The following is a 20,878-nucleotide window of genomic DNA, read 5'->3' as shown; positions in this document are numbered from 1 at the left end:
TCTGGCCTTGATGAAGGGGAGACTAAAACTTGCTGCTATGGTTTCAAATGATCCAAAACAACAGCAAGGGGAGACTTGATTCCAAATATTTCCCATATGTTATATCTCCTTCTTTTGGAAATAGGATACGATTATGAATATCTCCAGTATCAAATAATCCTTATACACTGTGAAATTTACTTTATGAAAACAAGAGGAGAAATATAACATATGATAAATATTTGGAATCAAGTCTCCTCTAGCTGTTATTTCAGATCATTTGAAACCATATAAAAATGTGCCAAAAATAGGCTCTGAATATCCCCTTAATGTGCGACCTTCAGGGCAAATGTCACATAGCCTACTACACAATTTAGGTCATTACCTTTCCAACAATCCCTCATTTGTTAAATTCTGATCAAAAGTTGCCAAGATTTGGAACTTATATATATATATATATATATATACACACATACATTATGTCACCTTTTTTTTGGCAATTTTATATATGGATATATATATATATATATATATTATACTGGTAGCCAAATTGAATATTGAAATGCTCATATCTTTGGTTCTATAGGACGAAACTACATGAAAATTTGCAGGCTTTTTGAAAATTATAATACTAAACTTTTTATGACAATTGGTAAAAAAGAACTATTTTCAAACTAATAAAATATGCCCAAATTTGGCTACATTTTTATACATGGTATCCTGCTGCTTCGGTTGTCTCTCCTGTGACCTTGTCAGGCCACTAATATATACTAGCAGGCCGCCCACTGTTGCCCGGTCGTAAAATATGCATAAATATTCTATTTTAATTAATGCAGATTTCTTATTTATTATAATCAGAAATACCATAGATATTCCATCAAAAAAAAAAAAAAAAAAATGAAGTTAAAAAGAATCAGAAAGAAACCGAGACATGTGCATGTGAGTACTATGTTTTTTCTAAACCGTTCACTTCTTGTAAGTAAAAAAAAAAAAAAACTCGAGCTGAGATCAAAACTAAAACCTAACAACAGTGAGTCGTACGATAACCATTAGGCCAGCTTGACATGACCGTTAAAAAAGTGTTTTCAAACCTACTTATTTTCAACATAAATCTGTTATGTGAACTATTCATGCTTGCGCATTCGTGAAACAATTATCAAACAGATAAAAATTCAACGAACCCCATGCACCAATTTTTCAATTTTAACACCTTAGCAGCCCGTCTGTAGATCAAATATCCGTTGAGTATATAGGTTGAGAAGTGTCCTCACATACATTCTCACTTTTATAGATAATTCTTTATTTCAGGTTAAGAATATTCAAAGATAAAAACCAATGAATTTAATATGGTTTATATAATAGTGCTCAGTAATGGAGTAAGCTATATTTTTATTTATATTCAAATAAACATTAGTTTAATGTCGCTGCACGATTATGATAATGTTTCAGTAAAACTAGTTATTTATAACGAAATGACACCATTAGGCAACAACAAAAAGTTCTTTTTCGTTGACTAATGAGGTCGTTTATTTATAATTAATTGGACCGCAACATTATCATGACTATGTAGCGATATTAAAATAATGTTCATTTGAATATAAATAAAACCGTGTGTGTGTATGTGTTATATATATATATATATATATATATATATATATATATATGTGTGTGTGTGTGCCGGCTACACTCTTAAATATACATTTTTCTCTCATTGGAATCACACAACCATTATATATATATATATATATATTTTTACAAGGTGATTACCACTTATCAAGGCCCGGAAGCCACTCAGGGATAAGGGTTATTTTAAGTACAGTACGTTAGTGTGGAGATTTAATAAAGTGTCTACTTAAGGGGGCGGTTCATCAGGAATTTGTTTACGTTGAACTTGAAGACATCCAGGTTGTAGTCAGGTGGGAAGCAGGTAGACGGAACAGAGTTCCACAGGCGTGCATTTCTAAGAAGCTTTGTTCATGGAATCTACGTTTTGATTTAGGCATAGATAAAGAGTGGGGAAAGTTTTTGACAGTGGATTCAGCTGGACGAGTGTTTTTCGTAAAAGATTGGCGAGGGGGGACCAGAGATTGGAGTTCAGACGAGCACCTGCCATGGAAATAATGATAAAACAAAGATAGGCTTGCAACGTCTCTTCTGTGAGAGAGAGGGTGCAGGGAAGAGAAAAGGGCATTCCCCACTAAGCCACGAAGTCTATTTTGTACTCTGTCAAGGCAGGATAGGCTGTTTTTAGCAGCTCCTGCCCAGATATGGCAGCAGTATTCCATCCTTGGACGTACTTGACTTTTATATAGATAGAGAATTGCATCAGTAGTGAGATATCTTCTGGAGCGGTAGAAGGATTCTACCATCTTTCCAGCGACCTTGGCAACAGAGTTGAAGTACGTGTTCCATTTCAGATCCAGAGTGAAGGTCAAGCCCAGAAGCTTGTCAAAACATGGGGCTTCTCCTAGACCAGAGCCATCCATTTCAATTGATGCCAGATGGGGATCAGAACATTGATGATGTAAAGATAGGAGTTTGGTTTTAGATGCATTAAAGGTAACCAGCCACGTCTTCCCCCACTGAACCACTCATTCGAGATCAGAGGAGAGAGAATCAGAGAGAGCTTTGTCATTTACAGCCTTTGATGTGTTGCCGTAGATGGTTGTGTCATCAGCATAGATGTCAACGAATGATTTCAGTATGTGTTTAAGGAGATCATTGATATAGATCAGCAATATTATTAATATTATTAGAATCTTTTTTCCTTGTACACATTTTTGTGAATTATTCCATGGATTTCTGCCTTTGGATTATTATGGACCATCTTCTTCCAATTACGGGATTTCCTTGGATTTTACTTGTACAAATGGAAATTCTTTTAACTTTCTTGAAGTTTTACATTTGGATTTTACCGTCACTGGATTTTTTTATCTTCCACCAGACTATCCATTCATGTGTAATCACCTTTTTCTTCACCATATTCCCTCTGCTTCACTTTTTTTGTTTTCAAGTAAGATCTTTGACTTACTTGTTGTTTCATCAAATACTTCTGCATGCAAAATCCGATCCCGCATTTTGCTAATTCCTACCCTCTGATGAGAAGGAAAGTATTTCTTCGAAATTCCGCGGATTAAGGACTATCCATTTATCTAGTGTTTCCTTTTCAGATTAAATATGTTTTTAACTCATTTCAAAGTGTTTTTTAACATTTTATTAACTGTTTGCTCATATATATATATATATATATATATACATACACACACGCATACATGATGATGGCAGCAACTCCTTCTCGAGTATTGCCATTACTTAATATAGCTCTGGCTCAAATGACGCAAACATGAACGCAACTAGCAACACGTGCCAGACGGCCACTTCTATGAACTTTCTATAGTCCTGCACATTCACTGATGACCGGGTCCAAGCTGTGGTGCCCCGAACACCTACCAGGCCAGACTCTGGAAGTTCCAGAGCCCTTATTACCATTGATGCCCATATTTGCATCAGTCCTCATTGAATGTCCGTTTGCCATTTTAGGCTAAAGCCGACCTTTTTGTTATCGAGATACACACTGATTGCAAAATGTGTATTCCATTGCATATCAAGTATATATTTACAGACAATTTAGCTGAGATAACTAATCGATACCGTCGGTTTCAAACCTGATAATAGGGGGACTGTTTTAGATACCCATATCCAGCTTTCAACTGATACTCATCTCTTTTTTTCCTTATAATAGAGCACTTTGCTGAAATCCTTTTTTCATATATATATATATATATATATATATATATATATAATTATTTTTTTTTTACTATAATAATTAAATACCTACAGACACTAGTGTTTCATCCTTTCGGGATTCTTCAGTGCAGGGTGTCACGATTACTACCAGTCGAACGATTCGAACCCCGCGACACGAGACATCTCTGGCTCGATTAGCGGAGGCTGTATCCATTCGGCTACCATTAATCGTGTGAAATAGCGTTGAATTTTAAACATTTTAATTTAAATGTTCATTACGTCAGACAGACAGTGATCAAATCGTTATACGATGATCTACGCATAAGAGCTAAATTGACCGACTTTTTAATTCAACAGAAAGTGCTCAACGATAAGAAACAAATTTCTTAAAGGGGCTGTCATAATTATTTTTTTTTACTATAATAATTAAATACCTACAGACACTAGTGTTTCATCCTTTCGGGATTCTTCAATGCAGGGTGTCACGATTACTACCAGTCGAACGATTCGAACCCCGCGACACGAGACATCTCTGGCTCGATTAGCGGATATATATATATATATATATATGAGCAAAAAACAGTTAATGAAATATGTTTCCTATTTGGTATTATCGAGCTTTTATATCTGGCTGAGATAATTTTATAAATATTAATTCTTTAATATTTATAATTTACTTTAATTTTACCATCTTGGATCATTTTGGTAAATTCAATTGTAATTTTCATTATATATATATATATATATATATATGGCATGCTGCGTTTTTATTTCTATTTCATATTGGAATATTTTCAATGTTACAGGCAGAAAAAAAAAAAAGTTTTTTTTTGTCAAAGCCAGGTAAACAACGATTAGCAATAATTTATATTAGCAATAATTTATATTAGCAATAATTTATATTAGCAATAATTTATATTAGCAATAATTTATATTAGCAATAATTTATATTAGCAATAATTTATATTAGCAATAATTTATATTAGCAATAATTTATATTAGCAATAATTTATATTAGCAATAATTTATATTAGCAATAATTTATATTAGCAATAATTTATATTAGCAATAATTTATATTAGCAATAATTTATATTAGCAATAATCTACCTATTTAGAACCTTTACTGAAATTCCTGAACTTTCCGCCAAGTGCCATTCAGTAGCGAAAGTTTTATTTTATCCACTTTTAACACACGCACAACAAAAAATCCACAAGAAATGTAATCACCCATCCCTAACCGATTCCTTTTTTTAATGTCCACAATGTCAGCCTCTGTCCCATCGACGAAATGTTGCATCCCTCTGCCTGTTCTACAAGTATTTTAGTGGTGAATGCTCTGATGAACTGCAATCACTTGTGCCCCCACGACGTGAGCACCCTCGACAAACCCGACAGGCTACTAGATCCCACCCCCACACTGTAGAGGTCCCTAGATGTAAAAGATCTTTTTACTCCAATAGTTTCTTCCCCAGAACCGCAAGACTCTGGAATTCCATTCCAGGTCCCTGCTTCCCCAACAGTACTGACGTGCAGAAGTTCAAGTGTAACGTGAACCGACACCTTGCTGCCCAAATCCCTACATAGTACCCCAGTAGTTGTTGCCCCTGATAGTAGCCCCCTACACCAAAGTGGCAATTTGCCTTGTTTGGGGTGAAAATGTAATAAAAAAAAAAAAAAAAAAAAAGATGACCCAATAGCTGCATAAATTTGGCCCATCTAATACAAAACCCTCCGGCATGGTTATCTTCACCCTTCAGATATGCCCCCCTCTTTAGGGTTATCCTTTCATTTCTATAATTTATTGATGAAATTCAGAATTCCATGGTTACATGACATTACTAATGCTTAGGATTCATTCTCTATCTCAAATGAACATCATTCGAACGTAAGAACGATAAACTAGCAGTGATAATGTGTTTATAAGGATGGAAGAAGTGTTTAAATGCTAGAATATTCTTGCCTGTTAAAATCAGGCAAAAGTTATAGTCCGTTGAATTAAAATGAGTACTTTATGCCAAATTTGATAGCTGAAAATGATGGTATCCGTTTTATGCAAAAATAAGCATAATTCTTAGTTTGCTTCACTTTATAATAAAGGTCCATACAAAATTTCAGACAAATTGGTCCAGTAGTTTCCGAGACAAGAGAAATATAACGTGTGTGTTGAGCAAGAAAGTATAGAGAAATATATAGAATGAATTTAAAAAAAAAAAAAGACTAAGACAAGTTCCACTTTATTCTAAAAAGCGGCATATATTTTTTAAATAAAAGTCTGCCCTGAAAATAAAGGCAAGAAAAATGCAAATCTATTTCCATAATGCGAGGTTTTGTTTCCTTTCTACACCGATTTATGTTTTTCTTTCTTTAATAAAAAATTCCTCGGTTTTATGGGGGTTTCTTTTTTTTGTTTATTCCCCCCCCCCTTTAATCATTTCACTTCCGTTAAGGTCTTTGATGTAAAATGTCCGGTGTTTTTATTTATTTTTTTTTTCTTCATGTATTGCTCCTCCGCCCCTCTCCAATCAAAAGAAAACTAAAAATTAATGGTTGTTTTTTTTTATTATTATTTGTTTAAGTAAAAAATAAAAAAAAAAAAGGCTCGATTTTTTTTTTTTTTACCACCTTAGCATAGTTCGATCCCTAATCTATTAGAAAAAAAGATTTAAAAAAAAAAAAAAAAAAAAAAGTTAGAAAAATTAGGAAGACTTACATTGGAAGGCAAATCAAATCAGTCAATACCCGCCATCTGAAATAAATTCAAAAAGAAATTCATCATACTAGATAAGCATAAGCTTTATTCTGTCATGTTTTTTTTTTTTTTTTTTTTTTTTACACATGGGAGTCACCACTTACCAAGGCCCAGATGCCACTCGAGGATAAGTATTAAAAAGTGTACAGTAGTCAATGGGACAATATCATAGTAATTATTAGAAGTACAAATTTGGTAAATTGGATTACTTAAGGGGAACGGCTCATCAAGAACTTGTTTACATTGGACTTGGAGACGACCATATTGTAATCAGCTGGAAAGCAGGCAACCGGAAGACAGTTCCATAGGTGTGCAGTTCTAAGAAAGAAGTTTGGTTCATGAAATCTACGTTTAGGTTTAGGCACGTTTAGGTTTAGGATAAAGAGTGGGGGAAATTATTGATAGCGTTTTCAGCTAGACAAGTGTTTCTCGTGAAAGTTTAGCGAGGGGGGGGGAGACCATGGATTAGAACTCAAACGAGCACTTATGAAAATACCGATAAAGCAGAGACAGGCTCGCAAATCTCTTTTGTGAGAAAGAGGTTGCAGAGAAAAAGACATCCCCTGCTCGGCTATGAAGTATATTTTGAACACTGTCAAGGCAAGATAAGTCCTTTCTAGCAGCTACTGCCCAGATGTGGCAACAGTACTCCATCCTTGGACGTACTTGGCTCTTATATAGGTAGAGAATTGCATCAACAGTGAGATATCTACTGGATTGATAGAAGGATCCCACCATTTTTCCAGTGACCTTGGCAATGAATTTGATGTACGTGCTCCATTTTAGATCAGGAGTAAAGGTCAAGCCCAGAAGCTTGTCAAAATATGAAGCCTCCCCAAGACGAGAACCATTCATTTCAATTGATGTCAGATGGGGATCAGGCCATTGATGATGTAAAGACAGAAGCTTGGTTTTAAATGCATTAAAAGTAACCAGCCACTTCTTTCCCTATTATACCACATGCACAAGATCAGAGGAGAGAGAATCAGAAAGAACTTGGTCATTTATGACCTTTGATGTGCTGCCATAGATGGTAGTGTCATCAGCATAAATATCAACGAATGATCTAAGGATGTGACTTGGAAGATCATTGATGCAGATCAGGAACAGAGTTGGACCCAGGATGGACCACTGAGGGACTCCAGTATTAATATGGTGAGCTTCTGATTTTTGCCCATCAGCCACTACTTTTATGAGCCTATCAGAGAGAAATGATTTAATAATTGAGAAGACATTTCTAGCTATACCATAACTGGAGATCTTGTGAAATAGACCTGTATGCCATACTCTATCAAAGGCCTTTGATATGTCAAGAGCAATTGCCCTAGAAAGGGAGCTGTTGTCGAGAAATTCGCCAATCCTATGAGATATAACCATAAGTACATCTGTAGATCTAGCAGAACGGAAACCCTATTGAGTGGCACCAAGAAGGTTATTTCTGCTGAGGTGGTTGACTACTTCTCTATTTAACACAGATTCCAGCAACTTACTCATGATGCACAGGAGACTTATTGGTTTGTACTGAGAGAGATGATCGATCACCTGAATTTTTAAATACAGGGTATACTGATGAGATTTTCCAGGGTGTTATGAAGCAATTCTCCTTAAGACAATGTTTAAACAGCTTTGTTAGTATGGGAACTAGTTCTGGTTGAAACTTTTTCAGCACTATAATTGGAATGCTGTTAGAGCCAGTTGCTTTACTGAAATTAAGGTTTTTGATTTGCTTGGCAACATCACACACAGATATGTGCATGTCGCATAGCATGTTTTCTAATACAGGACGAAATATGAGGGGTTGGCGGCCTTAGTTACATAGGGTAGAATTAGCTGAAAAGTTCTTGGCAAAGAGTTTGGTTTTGTCTGATGCTGACGAGATTATCTCCGGTCCATTGATGATAGCTGGGATAGAGCACATGCTTCTGTTCGGGATTCTGTTTGCTATATGCCAAAAGAATGTACGAAGCTGTGGTGTCAGAGTCAGGAGCAAAAGAGTCACTGGAGTCAGAGTCATTAAATAACAAGCCACCCATCTCTCTCTCTCTCAGCTATGTAAGTATTTATATTGCTTCTTCCATGTTGAGTCATCTATTTATATTGCTTCTTCCATGTTGAGTCATCTATTTATATTGCTTCTTCCATGTTGAGTCATCTATTTATATTGCTTCTTCCATGTTGAGTCATCTATTTATATTGCTTCTTCCATGTTGAGTCATCTATTTTTTAATGTCTGAGCATTTAGACATTTTTCTTAATATCATTGAATTTACACACGTGTCTGTGCACACACCGCAAAACGCACATGTAAATTAGATGGAAAAATAGTAAATCTCTTTACATCTATATGAGAATAATATTTCTATTAATAAGAATAGAAGTTTCTCATGAAACTGCTCCTCATCCCAGTCTAACAACGCAAGTCGAAATTCAGTCAAACTTTACCAAACTTATGGTCATAAGATACGAGATTTCATTGGTTTCAATACGAGCCAAGTAGTGAGTCTATACAATATTCAGAACTGAAGTTACTGCTAACATTGCAACTTTATGACAAATATGTTATTTAAGTTTGGTGGCAATTGGTAACGCGATGTGGATGCCAAGCTGTAAACAGTTACCATCTAGCACATCAATTCCAATTCTCTAAACGTGTTGTTTATCATCAACTAGCAATCTCGTTAAACTTTATCCTCGATTGACCTCCGGTCATTGAGAAGCAGCGACTCACTAGTATATAAAATTAAAAACACATTTAGAAAAAAAACACACACACACACACAAAAATAGCACACGAGATATAAAAAAAAACACAAGATAAAAAAACACACGCGATATAATAAAAAAACACGAGATATAAAAAAAACACACGAGATATAATAAAAAAAACACACGAGATATAAAAAAACACAAGATATAAAAAAAACATAAGATATAAAAAAACACAAGATAAAAAAACATACGAGATAAAAAAAAAAAAACATACGAGATATAAAAAAAACACGAGAAACAAAAAATACACATGAGAAACAAAAAATACACATGAGAAACAAAAAATACACGAGAAACAAAAAATACACATGAGAAACAAAAAATACACATGAGAAACAAAAAATACACATGAGAAACAAAAAATACACATGAGAAAAAAAGCACATTACAAAAAAAAAAAAAAAAAAAAAAACGCATTAAAAAAATACAAACTTAGTTACAAATTCCAGTGGGTGGAATCGGTCCGGTTTTATAGTAAAAGTAACTATATTCACCTTTTATAAGAATAGAAAAAGAAAAGGGAAAAAAATCAGGTGAATGAATAAGATTGCTAACGTCTACACATAAATCATTGTTCCAAGCCACCAAGTGTCGACTCCTATTCAAGGCTGACTGATTTTCGAAGTTGCATAAAGACCAGGGAAATTCCGAACTGTTTGGAAGAGGCTGGAGGGGGCGGGGGAGGTTGAACATCTGCTACGAAAAATATCATCATCGGTAGAGAAACTCACGAAATGTCAAATCACGTCAAATATTTTTAAGAATTCTCATTTAATTTGTCCGAAAAACGTAAACAAAAAATAAACATTGGTAGTTTCTAACATTCATTGCTTTTTTTTTTTCCTTTTTTTTTTTTTTTTTTTACAAGGTAGTTACCACTTATCAAGGCCCGGAAGCCACTCGGGAATAAGGGTTATTGCGTGTACAGTAATCAATGGGATAGTATTGTAGTAATCGTTAGTATTGGAGATTTGATAAAGTGTCTTACTTGAGGGGGCGATTCATCAGGAATTTGTTTATGTTGGGCTTGAAGACATCTAAGTTGTAGTCAGGTGGGAAACAGGCAGACGGAACAGAGTTCCACAGGCGTGCACTTCTAAGAAAGAAGCTTTGTTCATGGAATCTACGTTTTGATTTTGGCACAGATAAAGAGTGGAGAGAATTATTGACAGTGGTTCAGTAATAAATACGAGCATATGCATGTATAGAATTTTTTTTTTTTTAATACTTATATACTAGTGTTTCATCCTTTCGAGAATCATCAGTGTGGTGAGTCACGATTACAGCCGGTCGAGAGATTTGAACCCAGCCACAAAGCCATCTTTGACTCCATTAGCAAAGAAACCACAGAGCGAATATTAAAAGCGAGAAATACAGTTGAAAATTAACATTTATATAAATGTCAAGACAGCGAGTGATCTTATAATTATAACTTCATGATCTGCGCATGTGAGCTTACGTGATAGACTTTGATTTCAACAGTGCTCAGCAATAAGAACAGTGTTCTTAAAGGTGTTGTTTATCGCCCACTTGTATATATATATCTACGTAAAAATTTTATAAGGGGATATAATATTGTATTGGTTTTCAGTATTTATCTCAACAGTGCTCAAAACGTGAGCAGAACTAGATAGTAAGGTATGAAAATATATAGCAAGTAAGCTACACAGAATTTTCCGCATTTCCATCCTCATCAGGCTAATGCACTAGCCTGACGAGTCCTAAGAGGATGGAATGCGGAAAATTTTGTGTAGCTTAGTTGCCATATATTTTCAAAACACTTCATTTTAGTAATGAGAGTACAAATGCATGCAAAGCGAAACCATTCTAAGTGTTTAGGGAAGAGGAGAAAGCAAATAGCAAGTAAAAAAAAAGACACTTTAAATCGATTTGAAAAGAAATCGTTCACTATTTCCATAAAACCTTTTCTTTCTATGCCGATTGATACGCTTTTTTGTGTTTTTTTTTTAATTTGAGATATTTTCTTTTTTTATTTCAGTTTTTAACTTTACCGATTGAGACGACCCAAAATTTGATTCTAACTAGCCATCTTTCATTTGTTATTTTTTTATATAAATTGCAAAAGATTAACCCACTTCATCCGATCTAGCAATTTTCTAATATATAAAAACTCTTACATAGTCACCTTAAAAGAAAATTCTGTTAAGGGAAATAACTCGTATTGTTTTATTAAGAGTTATCGTTCCTTACTTTTCTTTTCATTGAAGGTTTACTAAAAGTCACGTTTTCTCATTTTTTTTTTCTATATAAACAGAAGCAAAAGGATTCATTTGTGTTAATTTAGACTTGAATTTTGGAGCAACCATTCTTTTTTCTTACTAACACCTTGCTTCGTTAATTCAAAACCAAATTCACTTTTTGCTTGGATACAGAACATAATGAAATAGTTGTAGCTATACATAGAAGTTTTAACATAACTGATTTCAGGTATAGCTAGTAATATTAAAAAAAAAAAAAAATCAGTTGTCTGTGTGTACATTCAATTAAAAGTAAAATACAAAACAAAGACCCACAAAGTACATTCTTGATTAGTGTTACCCAGAATGAATAATATCTAAAAAAAAGTTTAAATATATTTATTCTTTGAGGAGCAACGGACCATGGTTTTGTTAGGGGAGTTTGATTTCTAAGTCATTTACTAAAGGGAAGTAACCGATTATTTTTATCAAGGAGTTAATTACCTTATGTCACTCATTCCTTGGGGGATCTAGATGAAATAGTGCTGTATGTGTATGTATATAGAGAGAAATAGGTTTAGTAGAGGAGAAAAGGAGGATTTGATGAAAAGGATGGATAAACAGGGAGGGAAAAAGATAGAGTGGTTGGAGAAAGGTAAAAAGATAGAAGTTTTGTGAGAAATATGTTACATTTTTACCCGGGGTAATGCCAGGTAACCCTGCTAGTCTAATATAAAAACTCCTCAATGAAGAATGTAAAAGTGAATCCATTTGAAGAGTTTTTTTTCCTCCTTTTCTGCTTGTCATGCATCTGATTGGGCCACATGAAAACGGTGTCACAGTAATATACTGAATGTCAGATATGTTCACTAGTTTTTAATAATTGTTATTTTTCATTTGGCTGTACTGTTTCTAGCTGTTAAAGTAATTGCTAAGGAGTACAAATTGAAAAAAAAAAAAAAAAAAATTACCATAACCTGGTGTAAGTTGACAATACGAGTTTTTTTGTTTTTTTTTTTTTTTTTTGGCACATGTGCTAATTAAGTCTTAGGTTAACCATTTTTTTTTTGTTTGTTTTTTTTTTGGCACATGTGCTAATTAAGTCTTAGGTTAACCATTTTTTTTGTTTGTTTGTTTTTTTTTGGCACATGTGCTAATTAAGTCTTAGGTTAACCATTTTTTTGTTTGTTTGTTTGTTTTTTTTGGCACATTTGCTAATTAAGTCTTAGGTTAACCATTTTTTTGTTTGTTTTTTTTTTTGGCACATGTGCTAATTAAGTCTTAGGTTAACCATTTTTTTTGTTTGTTTTTTTTTTTTTTTTGGCACATGTGCTAATTAAGTCTTAGGTTAACCATTTTTTTGTTTGTTTGTTTGTTTTTTTTGGCACATTTGCTAATTAAGTCTTAGGTTAACCATTTTTTTTGTTTGTTTGTTTTTTTTTGGCACATGTGCTAATTAAGTCTTAGGTTAACCATTTTTTTTGTTTGTTTTTTTTTTTTTTTGGCACATGTGCTAATTAAGTCTTAGGTTAACCATTTTTTTTGTTTGTTTGGTTTTTTTTTTTGCACATGTGCTAATTAAGTCTTAGGTTAACCATTTTTTTTGTTTGTTTGTTTTTTTTTTTGGCACATGTGCTAATTAAGTCTTAGGTTAACCATTTTTTTTGTTTGTTTGTTTTTTTTTTTGGCACATGTGCTAATTAAGTCTTAGGTTAACCATTTTTTTTGTTTGTTTTTTTTTTTGGGCACATGTGCTAATTAAGTCTTAGGTTAACCATTTTTTTGTTTGTTTGTATTTTTTTTTGGCACATGTGCTAATTAAGTCTTAGGTTAACCATTTTTTTTGTTTGTTTGTTTTTTTTTTTTTGGCACATTTGCTAATTAAGTCTTAGGTTAACCATTTTTTTTGTTTGTTTGTTTTTTTTTTTTGGCACATGTGCTAATTAAGTCTTAGGTTAACCATTTTTTTTGTTTGTTTGGTTTTTTTTTGGCACATGTGCTAATTAAGTCTTAGGTTAACCATTTTTTTTGTTTGTTTGTTTTTTTTTTTGGCACATTTGCTAATTAAGTCTTAGGTTAACCATTTTTTTTTGTTTGTTTGTATTTTTTTTTGGCACATGTGCTAATTAAGTCTTAGGTTAACCATTTTTTTTGTTTGTTTTTTTTTTTTTTTGGGCACATTTGCTAATGAAGTCTTAGGTTAACCATTTTTTTTGTTTGTTTGTTTTTTTTTTTTTGGCACATGTGCTAATTAAGTCTTAGGTTAACCATTTTTTTTTTGTTTGTTTTTTTTTTTGGCACATTTGCTAATTAAGTCTTAGGTTAACCATTTTTTTTGCAAGTTTTAGATCTTGAATGGCACAATGCTTTTCTTGTACTTTTGAAATCACTACTATTAGGTACAATATAATAATCAATAGAGAATCGACTATAATAATGAATACAAAATCTGCATGAATTAAAATATAATATTTAAGTGTATTCTACAACCGGGCAACGCCAGACAGCCTGCTAGTAATAGTAAACAAGCGGTTGACGATCACATGTATATATACTTTTGGTTTTCTATCGTACTTTTTTTTGCTCATTCCTTTTCAGTTTTCGTTTCTGTCTTCATCTCAACACTCATATTTTTTTTCATCCAATGTATTTGCAAGCATTCATCTAATTCTACCCTTATATCCCTATCATCACTGCTGGTTTAATATTAAACTGGGTTGGTTCTAGGAGAAATGAAGAAAAAAAATACAACCTATTTAGGCTATCTGTAACTATAAAAGTCTGAGTTCCATCAATAAATGCTTCTAGTGTAGATGCTGCATCAAAATGTCCAACAACCCACTTCCACAAACTTGCAGAAGAGCCCCACCAACTTCTAGATGAACAGTTTTTGATCCCCTCCCAAAATAAGAACGGTTATTAGACTTAAAGTTCTTAAAAACTTCAATACACAAAAAAAAAAAAAAAAAAAAAAAAAATCAGGATACGTAATTCAATCTCATGCTTCGATCTCCTCCTCTTCATGCTTGGAGGAAAAAAAGCAACAATTTGTTTTCTGTATTCAACTTGCCTCACCGTTTTACCCACAGCATTCAGCTCTGAATGGTCAATAGTTGCCAGGGTGCGTCTGTGCAAGATTTAATTGGGAATAATCATCTCTTTGACATGGTTCTTGGAATTGATTTTCTTCAAATTAAGCAAAAAGTATCCATCTCATACACAACGCATTAAATAACATTATAAACAAACATTACACTCAATTTTATCTAGTCACTGCACCATAGATGTGGTATTATATTTTTTAGAGCATACAGAGTTGAGAAGACAAAGGGGCATGCAGTGCTGGAAAGTTTGGGATTGGTTGGTTGTTTTACGGCATATCAACCCTTTTCGGGTTATTTAATACTTTTTAGGGAAGGTGTTTATTGTGGCCTTGTAGACCAACACAAAACCTACCTTAAACTTGTTTCCTTTAGGTTTTTGGGTGTGCTGAAAACAAATATCACATTTACATTTGCTGCAAAGAAGTATTTTTCTGGGTATTAACCAAAAATATGCGCGCTTGCACGTACAACAATGACCACCACTTATAACAAAGAATTATATTGCTTAATACGGCAAAAATACTTATTTGCGGAAAATTTAAATGCGATATTCATTTTCAGCACACCCAAAAATTTATCAAAAACAATTTTTTAAAAGGTAGGTCTACCAGGCCACAATTACCAAATAAACACCATCCCTTAAAAAAAAAACAAAAAAAACAGACGCATCTCCCCAAAAGTGGGTGTTCATTTTACGTTAAATTAATTTAGAAAAGTAATCCCCCACTTTTTAAAACTATAATTTCTTCATATTTTTCATACATCATTTACTGGGATTTTAACTTATTTTCGTTTTCAGAACTCTCAGAAACCTACAATAGTGATGATTTTAAAGGATTTTTTGTGAGTAGAAATATACTGCACCTTTACCAATATTTCAATCAGTCATTTGTTTTCCTAGTTTTGTATATGAATTACAAAATATGATATTTCCCCGAAACCTCTGCCCTTGATGGAGGGGTGACTAAAACTTGCTATGGTTCCAAATGATCTCAAATAACAGCAAGGGAAGACTTGATTCCAAATATTTCTCATGTTTTATCTACCCTCTTTGGTTTCCATAAAGTAAATTTCAAAGTGTATAAGGATTATTTATTTCCAAAAGAGAGGAGATACAACATGAGAAATATTTGGAATCAAGTCTCCCCTTGCTGTTATCTCAGATCATTTGAAACCATAGCTGCAAGTTTTAGTCTCCCCTCCATCAACTAATATATATATATATATATATATATATATGCGCACACAAACTTTTTAGCCTTTTAAAAAATGTGAAAAAATTATAGCCTGTTAACTTAGAATTAGTGCTTTTATGCTAAACTCCTAAAGCAAACGTGGTATTGTCGTGACTAATCATTAATATAATCCTTTACGGTATCAAACACATATCGTAATACTTAGTCCATTGCACCTTATAACAAAGTTAATACAAAATTTCAATTAGATCAGCTTGGTAATTTCCAAGAAAAAGTAGAATGGACAGACAGAGAGACAGACTAATAGAAATATATCTACACACACACACACACACAGCAAGAGAACTTGAATTCCTACTAGACACTATCTTCGAGTGCCTAACAACTCTCTATACAGAGGGTTTGTTAGGGCAATCTGACATAAGGGTACTTTTTTCTACAAATAAACCCTGACTAAATATTCAAAATTAGATGGTATTCACAACACAAATACGATCGCCTCAGTAAAGCTAACCCATACTTGCTTTTACAAGGAATGGTGGACTTCCTCCAACTAGCAGCACCAGACTAGATAAATTCTTGTCCTGAAATCAAGACCAAGAGACCAGAATAAGTGGTCAATTGGGGTGAGGAAAATTTTCTTCTCAATTTCTTTACTAACTCAGTATTTGAGAGATAAAAAAAGTTAATGCAACATTTGAATATCTGTGTATCTCATGTAGAGATGAAGTGTTAGCCACAGGAAGGGAGCCCTTTGATTTGCTGAGAACTTTGAAGTCAAATATACAACACATATTCAATTTTTGATTGTATTTTGTTTTTACTCACATTTGCAATAGACAATGTATTGTTTGTGCGAAAATGCAAAGTTAACGTCATCAGAGAGCAAAGCAAATGAAAGAATGAAATGTTTGTGAAATGATCAAACAATTCGGGTGGAAAATCAGTAGTTTCGATGGCAGAAAATAGACAAAACATTAAACCAAATAAAGCTTCTTTGATGGAAGGAAACCTGCAGAATAGCGTGAACATTCAAGTTGATGGATGATAAACTAACAAAAGAAAATGTTGCCTGCTTTATATCAAATCTATTAATATTTTTTCTTTGGTGGTTATTTCCCTTTTTTTAACTATCTTCCCGATTCAACGAATTAAAAAATATGGCAAAATAATCAATATACAGATCAAATTCTGTTTTGAAAATTTTTGTGATGATTATTCACTATTTAGATAATTCACACTACAAATTGAATCTGGATCATTGTTTTCATCAAAATGATCTTCAATCTCGTTTCAAAATGAGAAACCTATACAGAGTCAAAAAAAAAAAAAAAAAAATCAGAGTTCAAAGTTGCACCTACAAAAAGGTCGAAATGTGAAAATAAGATGAAATAGTAATAATTATACAAACAAATCAAATTTCTATGAAATATTTCATTCAATAGTCCCCCCCTCCTTCAAATATCCTTTTAATGAAATTTTTTATTTTTAACATCTATGATATAAATCTCACCTGTTTGTTTAAATGTATGTATGTATGTAAGTTTGTATGTCTGCCTAAAACTTTTGACAGAAGCGACGGATTTTCACAAGATTGGTATCATTTTGAAGCTCCACCCTTCGGACGACAAATATAAAAAAATCGGCCAAAAACATTAATTCCTTCACTCTCAACTGGGCACTTTTCTACAGGGAAGGATCGCTTTTTTCGTCAATATTTTCGAAAGTCACCACCTCTTTTCGATTGCCTAGCCTTAATTTAAACCTACGTCACTTCTGGTTTTGTGATAAATATAAAAAAAAATCAGCCAAAAACATTAATTCCTTCACCCTCAACTGGGCACTTTTCTACAGGGAAGGATCGCTTTTTTCGCTGGCAATTTTTTGCAAGTTATTCAACCCTCGACGTCGCATAAAAGGGATTATTTCGACCACGGTAAGCACATAAGACCGTTTGTTTTTTTGTTTTTTTTTTCACCTCCAGTGCGTTATGGGTCCGAGCCTGCTTACTACTCTTATTATTTTTTTTTTTTTTTTGCGCTCACAATTTTCCTTCTTTTTTTTTTTTTTTGCTCAACCAACACCCTTACATACACCACTTTCTTTTACACCTTTGCATCACGGGTTCGAACCTGCCTGCCTACTACAACTTTTTTTTTTTTTTTTTTTTTTTTTTAAAACACACACCTCTAAACACCTGGGCAACGCCGGTACCCAGACTAGTTATTCATAATTGTTCTAACTTCATTTAAAAATTTTATAAACAATTGTTGTTCTTAATTTAATCCAAGAAATTACTTCAAAATTACTATTTGCAATGGAGTACTGTTGCCACATCTAGGCAGGAGCTGCTAGAAAGGACTTGTCCCGCCTATCTATCGAGTTCAAAATAGACTTCGTAGTCTCGTAGGGGATGTCCTTTTCTCTTCCTTGCAACCTCTACCTCACAGAAGAGATGTTGCGAGTTTGTCTCTGCTTTAACGTTATTTTCATGGCAAGTGCTCGACTGAGCTTCAATCTATAGTCCCCACTCGTCTGGCCAAAACCACTATCAATACACTCCTTGTCTGTGCCTAGACCTAAATGTAGATTCCATGAACAAAGCTTCTTTCTTAGAACTGCACGCCTGTGGAACTCTTCCGATTGGCCGCTTTCCAGCTGACTACAATCTGATTGTCTTCAAGTCTAACGTAAACAAGTTCTTGATGAACCGTCCCCTAAGTAATCCGATTTACAAAATTCTCACTACTTACGTTTACTTCGCTATAATCACATTGACTAATGTATAGCCATTAGCCCTTATCCTCGAGTAGCCTCTGGGCCTTGATAGGTGGTGATTCCTGTGCAGCAAAAAAAAATAAATAAATAAAAAAAACTGATACACTGTATACGAGGTGTCTGCCACTTACATCATAATGAGGCAACAATTCAAATGGTTCTTTTGATATGTTTTTTTTAACCTATTTTTATGTCAGATGATTGTAAGAAATGAATAGATTATTATTCAGTGAAAAAATATGACAGATAAAAATCGATACAGCAACAATGAAATTTAATTTTATTAATGACATATTGATTATTTTTATTTAAGTCATAACTGATGTTTTCATTTTATAAATATTTTGGATCGGAATAAGTATTTTTCTTTAAGTTGAAGTACTTTTTTTTTTTTTTTGTAAAGAACATGGTACACCAAAAAAATTCAAAATGGCCAGACAAAATCAAATATCGATTTGTAAAATAAATTTGCTAAAACTTGGAAAATCCAACCGAGTAAAATTTATATATTATTATTATATCTTATAATATATCTTTAAAAAAGTTAGGTATGTTTATATATTTAAACGTACAGGATTCACATCTAAACTAACCAATCATTATGAAATTTGGGATATGATTGCTAGGTGTAAGGGCCCAAATGTGGATTATATTTAGTTTAATTTATGCAAAGGGGGTGAAAGCCATTTGAGAAAATTCAGTGCATCCGATTTTTTTTTTTAATTTTAACAATATTCCAAATTTTAGTTACTTTTGCATATTTTGAAGGTTTTTAGCGAGGATAATATGGGTACAACTCAATTATATTATATTTGTATTGATTATACTCCATTGCTATTAAACATCAATTAAGAAATTAGAATTTAGGGAATCTTGTTTAGAGTTTGTAAGCTTAACATTTGGACATTTTCTGAAATCAAAATTATATTGATTTTGATCAAAATTGGAACAAGGATTCTAGACATACGATTGATTTTAATTGTCATAAGATAACAAAAATGCAAAACTGTTCTATTCAGGAGAACTAATTTTACTCGTCCTAGTACAGATATTTTTTTTTTAGTTTGTTTATATATAGTGTGGCCCACTTAAAAGTAGTCCGATCTATTTACTATTTCTCTAATCAATTTTTTTTCAGTTAACCGACCCACTAAAAGGTAGCCCGATTCTTTAATCTTTCTCTTAATGACCAACTAACACCACAAGACAAAATGCAATTCTTTTTCCAACAAGATGGCGCTACATGCCACACGTCTCACAGATCACTAGCACAAGTTCATGATATGTTTACGGAAAAGAGAATAATAAGCAAAGGGTTATGGCCACCACGTTCCCCTGACTTGTCATGTGATTTTTATCTTGGAGGGGGCAGGCTTTAAAACAAAAAGTTTATGCAAATAATCCTCATAATCTAGACCAACTAAAGGAGAACATTACCGATGCTATCAGGAGAATCACCAGAGAAGATCTACAGGCAGTATCTACAAACATTGTTAAACGTGTCCAGAAATACATAAATGTCAACGGAGAACACTTTCAGCATCTTTTATAACACTACATGTAATCTATAAATATAAAAGCGAAAATGTGTATGTATGTATGTATGTGTGTGTGTGTTCGCTTTTTCTGTATGTCTACAAAAGGCTTTTTTCAGAGAAGCGGTCGGTCGGTTCACAACTTTTTATATCACATATAAATCGTAATATCTCACAGTTAACAACGAAGCTCGCCTGTCTATTTAATTTGCTCGATTTCAGGAAGATAAATATTCAACATTTGTCGCTCGCTGCATGTGGGTTAGTTTTTTTCCTATAACATCTTCGGAAAAAAAAAAAAAAAAAAAAAAGCGTTCCGCAGTAAATGAAATACTATCCCGCAGTCAAACTTGACCTCATTAACTCATTAAAACGGGCACCTGCCAAATCCAAGTAATTAAATAAATTCAAACGTGTTTCCGTTAGCATCTCGCAGTGGGGCAATGGTTAACGTCACACTTTTTTTTTTCACACTTTAATTTACAACTTTACCTCAAGGGTTCGAGTTCGATCCTCATACTTATTTTTTTTTAAACCTCCCCCCCAAAAGAAAAAACACCCGGGCAACGCCGGGTACCCCTCGCTAGTGATTACATAAACCCGAAAAATTCAAAGATGGCGTAAATATGACAAAACAGATTTTTTTTATTTATATAAGCATGCCCATATTCTTTTTTCTTTTAAAGTTGATGAGATCTTATTCTTCTGATGAGTTAGGGCAGAAAAGATTAAAAATTGACATAATTACAGGAATAATTTTGTGCTACGAAATCGGTGCTGTTAAAAATTGAACATTTTAACATGCTGAAAGAAATAAACGG

General features: G+C 33.3%; 1 protein-coding gene across 4 annotated transcripts in view; it reads right to left on the bottom strand.

The window, feature by feature from the left end:
• The window catches only part of LOC145297806 (uncharacterized), a 411,153-nt gene that overhangs the window by 296,328 nt on the left and 93,947 nt on the right, over positions 1-20,878 (bottom strand). For all 4 annotated transcript variants that reach the window (XM_080144118.1, XM_080144120.1, XM_080144117.1 and 1 more), the window contains exon 2: positions 6,439-6,474. The gene's annotated coding sequence lies outside the window, so the exon portion shown is untranslated. The remainder of the gene's footprint in view (positions 1-6,438; positions 6,475-20,878) is intronic.

The sequence above is a fragment of the Euprymna scolopes genome, chromosome 18 (genome assembly GCF_053919585.1).
Source record: "Euprymna scolopes isolate OS-2025 chromosome 18, ASM5391958v1, whole genome shotgun sequence".
Taxonomy (NCBI): domain Eukaryota; kingdom Metazoa; phylum Mollusca; class Cephalopoda; order Sepiida; family Sepiolidae; genus Euprymna; species Euprymna scolopes.
Note: the sequence above shows the minus strand (reverse complement) of the source record. Positions and strands in the feature narration are given on the sequence as shown.